Genomic DNA, 13,792 nt, shown 5'->3' with positions numbered 1-13,792 from the left:
GTCCAGTACAAAAACGCACCTGATTTATATGCTGACACTGTACTGGCAGGCTGAGAGACTGAACGTCACGCAGCCCCAAAGCAGTAGAATTAGCGCCAAATCCACGCCAGAGCCGCGCACCTATTAATCAACCTGCACCATCCATCTTTAAACGCGCAGATGAACGCGTCTATTTCCTTTGTTAATTTATGTATAATTGATGTATATAAATGTGGTATATCATGATATACATCGTTATCGTGATATAAAAAATAAAAAAATATTTTTCCCATATCGCCCAGCACTACTTCTAAGTAATATTAATTCAAAAAAATATTTTTTTTTACATTTTAAATGTTTATCTGATTTAAATTTGAATGAAACATGTTTAAGTAAAGGGTGTTCTGTTAACTTACCAACATATACTTATACTTTTATCCAATAAAAAGGCATTGTAAGATATAGCTGCTGTTTTATTTATTCAAATTCGTGCTCCATGGAAAAAATGTTTGGGTTTGGGAACTCCCTGGCTGAAAAAGGGGCCCACTCCGGCCCTGTTTATGTCCGTCATTCATCTTGCTTGATAAAATGAAATGTTATCAGCTGCATGTAACTTAACAATCTGAGCCAGTTGACTGCAAGCTAGCTGGCGGTCGGGTTTTTTTTTGCTACCTAAACGTGGCACAGTAGGTGGCTGTCAGATTATTTAGGATCACTAAACGTCCTAAACTCGACAACATCGGATTTTAGAGAAGTTGATTGTGATCATGTCTTGTAATACTGTGAAGGCTACATTTCAAGCTCACCTTCAGGGCAGTCGCTCTACTCCCACGGCATCTTCAAACTCCTCTTCGGTCTCTGCTAGTCGGCTGAAGCGCCGGTCGTGTGCTGCGCTTTTTTTTTCTAGTGAAGCGTGCTGCATGTCCCCCGCTACGCCCGCGCCCCTCCCTTTTGCCTATATTGAAAATCTTGTTGAAATATGAAATCATATTTGCCTATATTATTTTTCCCCTCCCTCGGAAGGGCAATATCAGACAAGGAAGGCAAAAGGGCAGTTGCCCAAGCACATTGGGCCATAGCATCTGCACGTCACTGCACCTTAGTTAAATTTAAATTATACTGCCAGAACAATATGTGAAAAAAGTATCTAGACATAGGCTAAGAATATAATATTCAAAAGTGGAAATAGAAATAAGTGAGAATTCAAATATGATTAGTAAATTATAGAAGTATAAAGAAAACAGTTGATCGTTCAAAAGAACAAAATAAAACTAATTATGTTCAGTGTGTTTAATGTGATTTTTTACCTGCAGATTTAACTTTTTACAGAGTTTCTTCATTTATATACACTTCATGTATATACTGAAAAAGGAGGAAATTTTTAAAAAACAAAATAAGACTGTACTTTAATGTAAAATCGGCATATAAAATGTAGGAATTTCCTGTTGATTTTATGGAAAATGTACTGGTACAATAATTTTGTTCATACATTTGTACAGTATTACAAATAATGTAAAGATTACAAGCACACATTAACGAACTGTTGTTCTATTTCACTTAACTACTTAATACATACACAAAGTGGCTCAAACCTTGCCTTGCAAAGAGAAAGTCCTGTATTTAAGGTAATTTACAAACTATATATATATATATATATATATATATATATATATTTCATTATTGTATCATATGTTCATTTTGGTGGATATGTAATGGTATTCTACTCATTTTCATGTGTATTTATGTTTTTAAATTCTTTCAATTTAATCAGCATGAAAAACAGGACAAAGAAAATAAATCTGAACACTTAAAGGCTTCCTCCAGAAATAAGCACCTCCCGCTAATGTGTGTGAACATTTCCAAAAGCCTGGTTTTGTGAAGACTAAAGATCAGGGTATATATTGTGTTTGTCATTTGGCGACACTTGGAGGCGATGCATTGAAATTACAACTGAGATATCCTTTATGCACACATTGTAGTAAGCATTACTTGGTAAAATAAAGTTAGACAATTTCATTGGCTTACATATATTATAACATGTTTCCACCTAGCCTAGGTTATATAAACATGCATAAAAGTTTGCACTGGAGTTATTGGAGTTGGCAACGTTCGCATTATTGGAAAATATTGCTAATGGCCAAATTCATTGAGAGCACATTTTCCATGACCATTATGTTTTTTTGGCCCATGATGACTGGCTTATAAGCAGTTTTAGATTTTTAGAGTTTTAGACAAGCTGAGTGCATGACGTGTGGCTTCTTGGTAACTCATTTAAATAAAAGCATTTATTATCCATCTTAGAATACAGTTTAAAACATGGGTAATTAATAAAAATAAAAAGGCTATAGCCATCTTCACCAAATCTCAACTATTATAACTAGAAACAAACCCAAGTCACACAATGATTTATCTTTATTTTTTATTGAGGACCAGAAGGAGCAATATGGTGTTCACAACAAATACTGTGGACTCTTGCACAGACTGATATTTGCATAGTTATGGGATGCTGAAGAAACCTTCACATGGACTGCAGTGTAACCTAAAACCAGAACAGAAAGCAAAAGTACTGTACTCATACAAATTTGTCTAGTTGACATTTTACATGGCCCCCAATAAAAAAAAAAAAAAAAAGGCAGGGGGGGGGGGGAGAGAGCTGGGAGAAAAATCGGCCCATTACAGGGAGCACAGGAAGATCACAAGCCTGAGCACCAGTGTTCCTTTACCTTTATCCTTTTTCCATTACCACAGATTCCCCTTCACATGACTGTCAGGGCAACAGCCTTAACCACCTTCCTCAGCCAAGGTTGCCTTCTTTCCCCCCGAAAGAATACGAGCCGCTGGATACATCAGACACCGGATGAAACAAGACAGGAACCAATAAGTCAAACAAAATACCCAGAAACTAGCAGAGAAACAAACTAGTGGGTTTGGTTTAGGGCTGCAACAATTAGTCAACTGACAACATGGACTAAAAGTTGCATCACTGAATTTTATTCTTGCTTGCATTTGTCTTTAAAGCAGTAGAGAGAAAGTTGGCAGTGTTACCATGATAGTAAATATTAACCAAATCAGCTGATTAATGGAAAATTACATAAATCAGTTAGTATTACCATTAAAACAAACAAATTACATTTTGCTCAAACAAGGTCAAAGCAATATCTTAATATATATAATTTAAAGAAAAAAAATAAATTATTTCCTTAAGATAAACATATGGCAAGTCCACTATAATATGCTTCGTAATTTGATCTAGGCATGGCAACTATCAAAGGCTCAACCGATCAAAATTTATCTAGGTTAGCAGTCAAGATGCAGCAAAACATGCATTGGATCAGGAGCCTCATCAACAGGAAACAAGTTGAGGGTATGATTTATTAAAAAAAAAAAAAAGATTAGTCACCTACCCAAGTAATTAGTTGCAGCCTTAGTTTGGTGCAATTTAGAGAAACTTGTCAGAACTGTTCACAGAAAGTATACAGCAAACTGAAGTACACTGAAGTCTACCACTGGTACCAGGCATGAACAACATTTCCAAATAAAAACAGGAGAAACCAGTAAGTTTAAACACCAAATTGAGAGCCTATAATTGGTCTTGCATTCATGGACACACCTTGACCATTACAGAATCAAAATAAGAAACAATGGAAAGTACTACATAGTAGAAGCAAGCAGATACAGACCACAGACCTCAAACTGGAACTGTGGAAAGAGAACTAGTTAACGACCCAAGCTGCTATAAGAAAAAAGTATTGGCACCCAAGAAAGTGCACTTCCACCAGAGTTCCCCCAGAAGCTCATACACCAGCAAACAAAGAGATTCAAACCTCGTCTGATCACACGCGCCAGCAGCAGTCCCTGTGCACGACTCTCCTCGAGCTCAGCAACAGAACCCAAAACTAGAATAGAACCAGGCCATAGAGGTCAGAACCTGCACACCAGCTGAAACGCGCGCCACACACACACACACACACACACACACACACACACACACACACACACACACACACACACACACACACACACACACACTGCGCTTACCGTGAGACAGACAAGCGACCAGAACAAGAAGAAAGATGACCCTCTGAGGAACCATGGTGGCGTTGGTGACACAGAAAACGCTTGACTGAGAGGCCAGCATGCACGCGCACTGCTGCTCCGCGGGGTATATAAGGGCATTGCCGCGGCTCAGGCGCGCGCCTCACCTGCAGGTCATTAAGCGCTGATGAAGAGGAGCGCGACCGAGTTGAACCGACTCAACCGATCTTCACTGATTGTACAGATATTGCGCAACGTTTGCAATGTTGATTTAGCGTGGTTTATTTTGTAGAGCCCAATACACATCATTAACCTCTTAACACGCCCTGGGCCGCCGGCGGGTCAGAAATATGTCATAATTAATATCGTGCTGTGATTATGAATAATTATGTACACCCAAATATGCCATTTTAAAGACTAGAATCTCTGCTTTTCTGTATGTAGCCTAGCTATATCCTTTCAGGAAATAAACATTTAGGGCGAAACATTCCTTGTTTATTAAGATTCATATTTTTGAATCTGGTAAAGCTTTATATTCTGTCTTTAAGCTACTGCTTTTAGGATTCACTATTTCGTTTAGATTTTTTTGGAATTCGTTAAATTATATTTCTTTTAGCATTTTGAGCTTAGATTAGTTGGTTATTTTATATCTATTTTTGTGGTTTTAATAAATTTTGTTATTAGCATCTAGCTTGTTAGCATACAGAACGTCTCCCTGGTCTTTTAAATTAATGTTGATTTATTCATTTAATAGCTGTATCTAATCCTTTTTTTACCAACATTATCTTTATTGTTTTATCACAATTAGATTTTTACAACACTGTTTTAAAACACAACTAAACACAAAACATTTTAACAAACCTTCCATCTTAAAAACATGAGAAGGAAAAGAAAGAAAAGAAAAAAAATAATATTTAAAAAATTAAATAAATAAATTGTTTCTTTCTTAAAGGGGTTTCTGGTTGTTTCTTTGGCTTACTCTTTTACGTCAGGAGGGGAAAACATATTTTAAAGGATTTTAAACTTTGCAGAGGATTACTTATACAGTCACTGTCTCTTGTAACACATGTGATAAATCTGTGTTCTCTAGGAAATAAAGGAATGGGCCCCAAATATCATAAAATGAAGATGCCTCTAACCTGCCTCTAACCTCTCTATGGATGTTTCTGAGGATTCCCCCATCAAAAAGTTATATATATTTGAAATAATGCCACTCCCCTGAGCATTCTCAACCATTAGTTTTTCTATTTTGGACAAAACAGGGACAGAGAGTGACTGATTTTGCTGATAAATAAAATTTCATTAAAAATGATTATGTGACATATCATATTTATCAGCTATTTATTGAAAAGACATAAGCCATTCACATCCAGGTTTGTATAAATCCACTATTGCTCGTATTCCTTTTTTTAGCCCAAATTTTAAATCCCCATCTAACCTCCCTGCTGGGAATGAATCGTTACCCCATATTGGACTGAACCAAGAGAGGGATGACGTTTCTCCAATGTATTTTTTAACTTGGAACCACACCACTATCATGTTTCTCACTATAGGATTCTTTTTTTTTTTTTTTTTGGCTTTTACTAAAAGCTGAATAGAGATAAAAGGGAAGAGGTACACCCAAAAGATGGCCCTCCATCTCTCTCCAAAGAGGAGCATCCTTTTCTGTAAAGTAAAACATTAACCCCCTTTTCTGTACAGTAAAACATTAACCCCCTTATCTGTGCTGCCCAATAATACCACAGAATATTGGGGCACCTAAGCCCCCCTCTTTCATAGGGTAGGTACAACAGTGAAATGCGCAGCCTAGATCGTCTATTGCCCCAAAGAAAACGAAGGAAAGGGGTATTTAAGTAAGAAAATAAATTACTAGGTGGTGGTAATGGCAGATTTTGAAACAAATACAGCAGTTTCGGCAATATATTCATTTTAAGAACGTTAATTTTCCCTATTAGCGACATTGGAATAGATGTCCATCTGTCAAGTGAATTTGAAATTTCTTCTAACAAGGGTTTATAGTTTGTTTCTACTATATTTCCTAGACTTGGTACAATTTTAATGCCTAAATATGTAAAACATTCCTCAACTTTGAATTGGCGTGTCACCTGTGGTGGGTTTTCCCTTTCTGTTTGATTTAATAACATTATAGAAGTTTTAGATTTATTTATCTTATAACCTGAGATTGCCCCAAAATTATTAATTAATTCCAACAAAGCAGGAATAGAAGTTTCCAGATCTTTTAGAAAAAGAATGACATCACATCAGCTGCATATAATGCTAAACGGTGTTCCTGTTCTCCTATAGTTATTCCGGAAATACAGGTATGATTCCTTACTGCAATTGCAAGAGGTTCTATAGCCAAAGTAAAAAATAGTGGGGACAAAGGATCTCCCTGTCTACACCCTCGCTTCACCTGAATAGTTTTGATATACTTCCATTGGTCAGTATTTCTGCATATGGTTCTGTATACAGCAAACGTATCCATTTACAAAAATTCTCTCCCAGTCCAAACCGTTCAAGGATTTCAAATAGGTATGGCCATTCCACCCTGTCAAACGCTTTGTTATCCTGCATAATTTCTGAACTATAGAGCTTTTCATAAAATGTCCTAAACTTGCTGTAATTGGGGAAATGGGACAGCTGATCCCTTTTAGATAGGACGTTGACTACTGTTGTGGAAATTTGGTGGTTTGGAGTGAAATAATAATGTTGAATGCTGAGTCAGGATCGAAGTGAGTAGCAAGGTTTTATTGAAGTCAGACAGTGTCGCGAACACCAAGAATCTGCTTATCTAGCTACCCCCTTCATTCCTTTTTATATGCTCTCTTAGCCCTTCACCCCACACACGTTGTATGCAGCATGTGTGAGTATGTGGCCTAAAAGAGTGTGACCTTTGAAAGGTGTGAGTAGGTCACATGCGAAGAGCATGTGACCTTTAAAACTTACTACCTACTATTGATAAGATAACCCATATGTTACTATTTACATGATTACAGACATTTTAACATTAAGAATCACTTAATACCAGAACTATTCCATTACACTACCGATGAACTGAGCCAATCACAACGCTCACTTTCAGCACATGCCGGATACTGCCCAGCCAATCACAGCTTCCGCATACAAAAATAAAAACGAGAAATCAATAAACACAACTCCAAATTCTAGAGATCATAACTTTGACAAGCATATTAAGCTTCAAAGTGCAGCCTGATTTGATGAAGGTTGCATATGTAAATATTAAATTATTTTAATAGTGAAATGTGATTTCATTGAATGTAATAAAACAAAAACTAATTAATAAATAATAAATATAATAATAAATATTATATTTTTCATACATGTTGAAATGATGTGTATATGTACAACATGTTACATATAGGGTCATAATACAGTTTTACTGAACATACAGCTTACCTAAACTAAACATAATATTACTGCTGGTATCACTTTATAATACTGTTCCATAGTTAATAGGTAACTAAGCAGGAACTAAGCAGTAACTAATTAATAGTGCTGCATTAACACCTAAATATTTTCTATTAACTACCAGGGAGTACTGAATAATTACTCAGTAGAGAGTACTGAACTAATTATTATAGTAGTTCACTATTAACTTCACAATAATTACTGAGACTTACATATCTCCCAGAGAACTACTTACTAATTATGTCTCCTTTATTATAACTATTCATTAATTACTGCTCAAATCAACATTAACTACTGAAAACCTTTACATCCCACCTGGGGAACTATAGATCTAAATCAGTCTACACAAACAATTATTCTGTCAGTGGTGATATTAAAGGCATATTTGAGTGACACCATTTGTAGTAGTAGTAACCTTAATAACCTTATTATCCCCAGTTCCTTCCAAATATTAGCAACATATAGTAAAATACTTCAGTGTGTATTACTCTGCTTAACCATCATTTTTGGAAGAAAAAAACAACATTATAACATAATATTATTGCATAGAAGACATTGATGAAAGTTCTCCAGAAGGCATCTAAGACTCTAAGAATGACTGTAAGACAGTAATAATGTAACAATCATTGCTTTAATATTAGGTATCAGCCTTATAAAAGTGCATCTTCAGCCTTTGCAGTCTCACAGAGATTTATTTCACTGCTCACTATTAGGGTAATTACGGTAATTTCACAGCGGACGCAGCTCTCCTGGTCCTTCGTGTAAATTCTCTGCTGTGCTGCTGCTGCTGGAGGAGGAAGATTAAGAGAGACTCTGCTGCTTTCATATTTCTGTATTTGATTGAAAATAAACTAGTAATCAGGATATTGAGATCTTTTCCAGCTGATTTTACCCCCGGATCAGAGGAGGACTCTTTGTGGGTTGTTAAACAGCTTTAGGATGTGTGTTAGCTAGCTAAGTTAGCTAAGTTGTGTGTGTAGTTAGCGTTAGCCAGCTAAGTTAGCTAGGTTATGTGTGTGTTAGTTAACTGGCTAAGTTAGCTAGGTTATGTGTGTGTTAGTTAGCTAGTTTAAATATGTGTTAGTTAGCTAGGTTATGTGTGTTCGTTTGCTAGCTAAGTTAACTTTTATGTGTGGGTTAGTTAGCTAGGTTATATGTGTGCTAGCAAGTTAAATGCGTGTGTGTTATTTAGTTAGCAAGCTAAGTTAGCTAGGGGAAATGTGTGTGTGTTAGCTAGGTTAATTGTGTTAGCTAGTTTAAATGTGTGTGTTAGTTAGCTAGGTTAAATGTGTGTTATTATTATTATTATTACTTTTAATGTATATTTCCCTTTATAATACTGTGACATGATCTGCAGTAACTCCTAAAGAAGAACACAGTAACTCCTCAGTAATTAGCAATTAGTTAACATGTTTCTCACTTTATAATACTGTGACATGATCTGCAGTAACTTCCAAAGAAGAACACAGTAACTCCTCAGTAATTAGTAATTAGTTAACATGTTTCTCACTTTATAATACTGTGACATGATCTGCAGTAACTTCCAAAGAAGAACACAGTAACTCCTCAGTCATTAGTAATGGGTTACCATGTGCTGCTGTTAACTCCCGAAAAAAGAAGACGGGGACCCCTTATTAATTATCTATGAAGAACACAGGGATGCCATTCGTTATCTAACACAAATATTTATTCATTTAAACATGATTTCCCCCAGAATAAGGATCTAGGACACAGCCTAGAGTAAAGCTGTATGTGAGCCATCACTTCTACTGAGCACATCTCCAGGAGGACCGAAGAAGAGCACAGGTTTAGAATAAACACCTGTAACACACTGACAGAATATTACAAAAATGGGGGTTAAGCAGACTACTGCACATTTCAGTGTGTCTAACATTTGGAAGATATTGAACATACTAAGGTAAGTAAGGTTAATATATGATAAGTGGTGTCACTGGCTTTAATATCACCACTGATAGAATAACCTGCTGCAGCAGATAAACACACTGATAGAGGCTAGCGGTCCGGCGCTGTGGAATTACCGTAATTACCCTAATAATGCGCACTTAAAGTCTGTGAGACTGCAAGGCTAAAGATGAACGTTTATAAGGTTGGTGCTGAAAATTAAAGCAGTGACCACTAAAACAAAATTGAGTACAGTCAGTCTTAGAGTCTTCTGGAGAACATAAATAATGTCTACTATGTAATAATATTACGTTATTTTTTTATTATTTTTTTTTTTCTTTTAAAAATGGGGTTTAAGCAGATTACGACACACTGTAGTATTTTACAATATGTTGCTAATATTTGGAAGATAATGATGATAGTAAGGTAATTAAGGTTACTACTACTACAAATGGTGTCACTCAAATATGCCTTTAATATCACCACTGATAGAATAATTGTTTGTGCAGACTGATTTAGATCTATAGTTCCCCAGGTGGGATGTAAGGGTTTTCAGTAGCTAATGTTGATTTGAGCAGTAAGTAATAAGTAGTTATTATAAAGGAGACATAATTAGTAAGTAGTTCTCTGGGAGATATGTAAGTCTCAGTAATTATTGTGAAGTTAATAGTGAACTACTATAATCATTAGTTCAGTACTATCTACTGAGTAATTATTCAGTACTCCCTGGTAGTTAATAGAAAATATTTAGGTGTTAATGCAGCACTATTAATTAGTTACTGCTTAGTTACCTATTAACTATGGGACAGTATTATAAAGTGTTACCTTACTGCTTTACTTGCTGTTTATTTAGATAAGGAACCTAGTTAATTAATATGCTTATGACGTATATTGGTGCGTTGCCTTCTCCATTTCCGCGCGCTCTGTGGGCATGGATTCAGTGATGTCATTCGAAAATACCCTAAAAGTCTTCCGGAGTAGGATACACTGATGTAACCTCCGTTGAAAGCCTATTCAAGGTGGATTTTAGGCGGCTTCTTTTGTCTCCTACGGTATTCAGACAGGCGGCAAGATGGCGTCACGAAATCAGTTTCCGGGTCACGGAGGAGAGGAGGAGGATCGGTAGGAAAAAGGAGACACTTGTGGGGTCTCTGGACGCAGCCAAAGTCACCTGCTGTTATATCGCTTCCAGAGAGTGTAGATAAAGTGAGATAAAGATTCTGAAAAAATGAAGGATTGTCTATATTTGGGGCATGATTATTCACTAGAATAGATTCCTCCTTTAGTAGAGTTCCTTGAATTATAATGATTCGTCCGAACTTATCTTTAATTAGCTTATTCACCTTTAATGGAATAGACTCCTGAATCAAAATCATGACCCCCTTGCTTGGGAGTTAAAGGGGGCTGAGAATATATTCCCTTTTCCCTTTCTTCTTTTAATTTTTAACTCTTCTTTGTGCATTAAATGTGTTTCTTGAAGAAAGACCACAGATTGCATTAGTTTAATTCTACTTATTACTTGTTTAACCTTTTTTAGTTTCCGTAACCCTCTGCAATTCCATGATGTAATTTTAATGTTTAGGTCTTTAAACATATTACATATAATGAAACAGATTTCCCCATTTCTTAAAGTCCTTCATTATTATGCAAAAAGCAGAAAAGTTTAAACTTATAACCTAACTTTTACCCCAACTTATGTTTCGCAAAAACAAAAAAGAAAAAACAGCAAAAAAAAAAAGGTAAAGAACAAGTAACAACCCCTAAAAAACATGAACTCCCTCTCAGTTTCCAAAAACTGAGTACCCCCACTTAAACTTTAGGGTTCCCCAAATAGCAAACTGTTCTTCTCTAAAACGAGGATCAGCAAAACTGCTTACCAAAATCCACATTTAACGTCTGCTACCTCTTATTTCTACACATTTTTACAAAAAATATCCATACATTATTTGGACTGTATAGCGTACCACATCACCTTACTAAACAGTAAATTATATTCGCTTAAAAAGAACATGTAAATAACTCCTACTCGTTATTTAAAATAGAGTCACCACTTAAACCAAGAATAAGTGCTAGTGTCCATTTTTGAAGAAAACAACCTTTTGTCAATAATAACCAGTGTTGGGAAGGTTACTTTTAAAATGTAATCCCTTACAGATTACTGATTACATCACTCAAAATGTAATTTGTAACGTAATCAGTTACATTACTTCAAGTGAGTAACGTAATCTGATTACTTTGGATTACTTACAATATTGTCGTTTTTTTAAGCCTGAATGAATGTAGCAACCACATATTGCATATTATTATTTTATTTTTCTTTCCAGTTAACAATTAGATAAACAAATAAAAAAGCCTTTTCAATCACTCTCTAAAAATACTTATGAAACCATTTCATCAAACAATTTTATGAAACACTTCTATAAATTGATGATAAAACAATTTAAAACCAAACAATGTAACAACAACTGTAAGCTATCTACTTGCAGGTTTGCCATCAGTGTTAATTTTGACAACAAATTTTGATTTAGTTTTAGTTATAGTCTTGTGACGAAAATAGCATTTAGTTTTAGTCACAATTTAGTAATTTAGTCAACTTAGTTTTAGTCGACTTAATGTCATAAGAATATAGTCTACTAAAATTACAGTAAATTTAGTCGACTAAAATGTAAAGGGTGTAAATGTAAATGCTTTTTCATCAGTTCCCTTGAATTATTAACTATACACTTATACGAAATGAAACGTTTAATAACCACTTGAGTAATATTGTTAATGTTTGAATGTGAAATATATTTATATATGATTTAATGTATATTATTATTATTATTATTATTATTATTATAGGTGTGTGACTATATATATTTTACATTTAAAATTTTGCTCTAGAAATCAGGTCATAAAACAACTGAATAGTTAAATTATAGTTTGAACAGAGCTGTAGATGCAAAAAACAGCTTTTAAATGATCTAGTTTTATCTCCAGCACTAACCCAGCACACCTACTGGAGCTACAGTCTATAAATGAGATCAAAAACACACGTTCACACACTGTCCTGTAGAGATGCTCTCAGGATGTACTGAGAGACTTCATGAGTTAAAGTAAGAAACTTATGAGAAAGTGCTGTAAGGAACTTTACACAGACTTTTGGGTTCATAGATTGACTTATTTTATTGTTTTATTTTGGATATATTATTGAGTTCCTTTCTGACCTGTTCCTGCTTTAACACTAGCTATATCTTTCCCACTGTGAGACTAAACAGATGATCTGATCTTAATGAGTTAGGGTTCTGTATCAGTTCTGTGTTTTAGTGCACTGCCGAGTTAAACACATCAGCTCATGAAATAACATCAGTATTAAAACGCGGATCTCTGCATGGAGATCTGTGTGACTCTGGTCTGCAGAAGCTGAAATATTAGTGGTGTTTTTACCGGAGATGGAGTCGCTCCACGCGGTTTACACGTTATCTTGTTTTTCGCGACGTCAAAGGAGAAATATATCGCATCTCCTCTCTCTCTCTCCCTGCTGAACACTGTCGAGTTAACTTCCAGTCGAGCTCCGTAACGACAGTTTAATTCTCGGGTTTGTAACTGAGCGCGCGGCGCTACTGCAGGAAAAACAGGTACTGATTGGATGAGTACCCCGCTTGTCCCGCCTCTCCACCTTCGCTAAAGTAGCAGTGATTGGATCACTTCCTAACTGGTCCCTACCTTTCACAGAACTAAATCAGTTCTGATTGGATTTCGTCTCTGCCAAACATTTTCGTCTTGTTTTTATTCGTTGACCAAAATGTCAGTTAATTTCGTCTCGTTGTGTGAGCGGAGCCGCTGTCTGCCCCTCCTCCCTGTGTGTGTGTGTGTGTGTGTGTTTGTGCAGCGAGACGGGACGAGGGGCAGACAGTTCCCTTTCATATCAGAGCGATTTCACCGCAAAATGTTATTTGCGTTTTGTCAGTGTTGGAAGAGCAAAAATAGGAAAGTACCGCAATGTAATCCTTTAATTTTAGCAGAGTAACTGTAATCTGATTACCATTTATTGAAGCAGTAACTGTAACGGATTACAGTTACTTATAATTTGTAATCTGATTACGTAACGCCGTTACATGTAATCCGTTACTTCCCAACACTGATAATAACCTTACCCTTAGTGTGATATCGTGACGCACAAAAACTCTTAAGTCCAGATGAAGGTTTACTACTTTAATTCTCCATTTGTTCTCTGACAAACATGCCTGCAGCTCAACATGGCAGTGCTGACTCTCACTCTAGTCTAAACTAGCACAACTCTGCACAACTAAGGATACTGGGAACCCCTAGTGGACACTGAAGGTACTACATCCCTCCCCCTTTAGGCTAGAACACAATACTATATACTACTATAACTAAGGTCTATTACCTATTACAAACAATTATGTTCTAAACATCTAGTTTTCATTTTGTCTTTAAGGAAAAG

The 13,792-nt window shown here is 35.8% G+C and overlaps 1 long non-coding RNA gene across 1 annotated transcript; it reads right to left on the bottom strand.

The window, feature by feature from the left end:
* Window positions 1-2,376: 2,376 nt before the first annotated feature.
* On the bottom strand, window positions 2,377-4,148 carry LOC125806747 (uncharacterized). Its single transcript, XR_007441561.1, has 4 exons — window positions 4,018-4,148; window positions 3,804-3,875; window positions 2,703-2,816; window positions 2,377-2,518 (listed from the first exon to the last, which is right to left on the bottom strand). It is a non-coding gene; the product is annotated as an uncharacterized LOC125806747 (long non-coding RNA).
* Window positions 4,149-13,792: the final 9,644 nt, after the last annotated feature.

The sequence above is a fragment of the Astyanax mexicanus genome, chromosome 13, assembly GCF_023375975.1.
Source record: "Astyanax mexicanus isolate ESR-SI-001 chromosome 13, AstMex3_surface, whole genome shotgun sequence".
NCBI lineage: Eukaryota > Metazoa > Chordata > Actinopteri > Characiformes > Acestrorhamphidae > Astyanax > Astyanax mexicanus.
The sequence above is the reverse complement of the archived record's forward strand: the minus strand, read 5'-3'. Positions and strand labels throughout refer to the sequence as shown.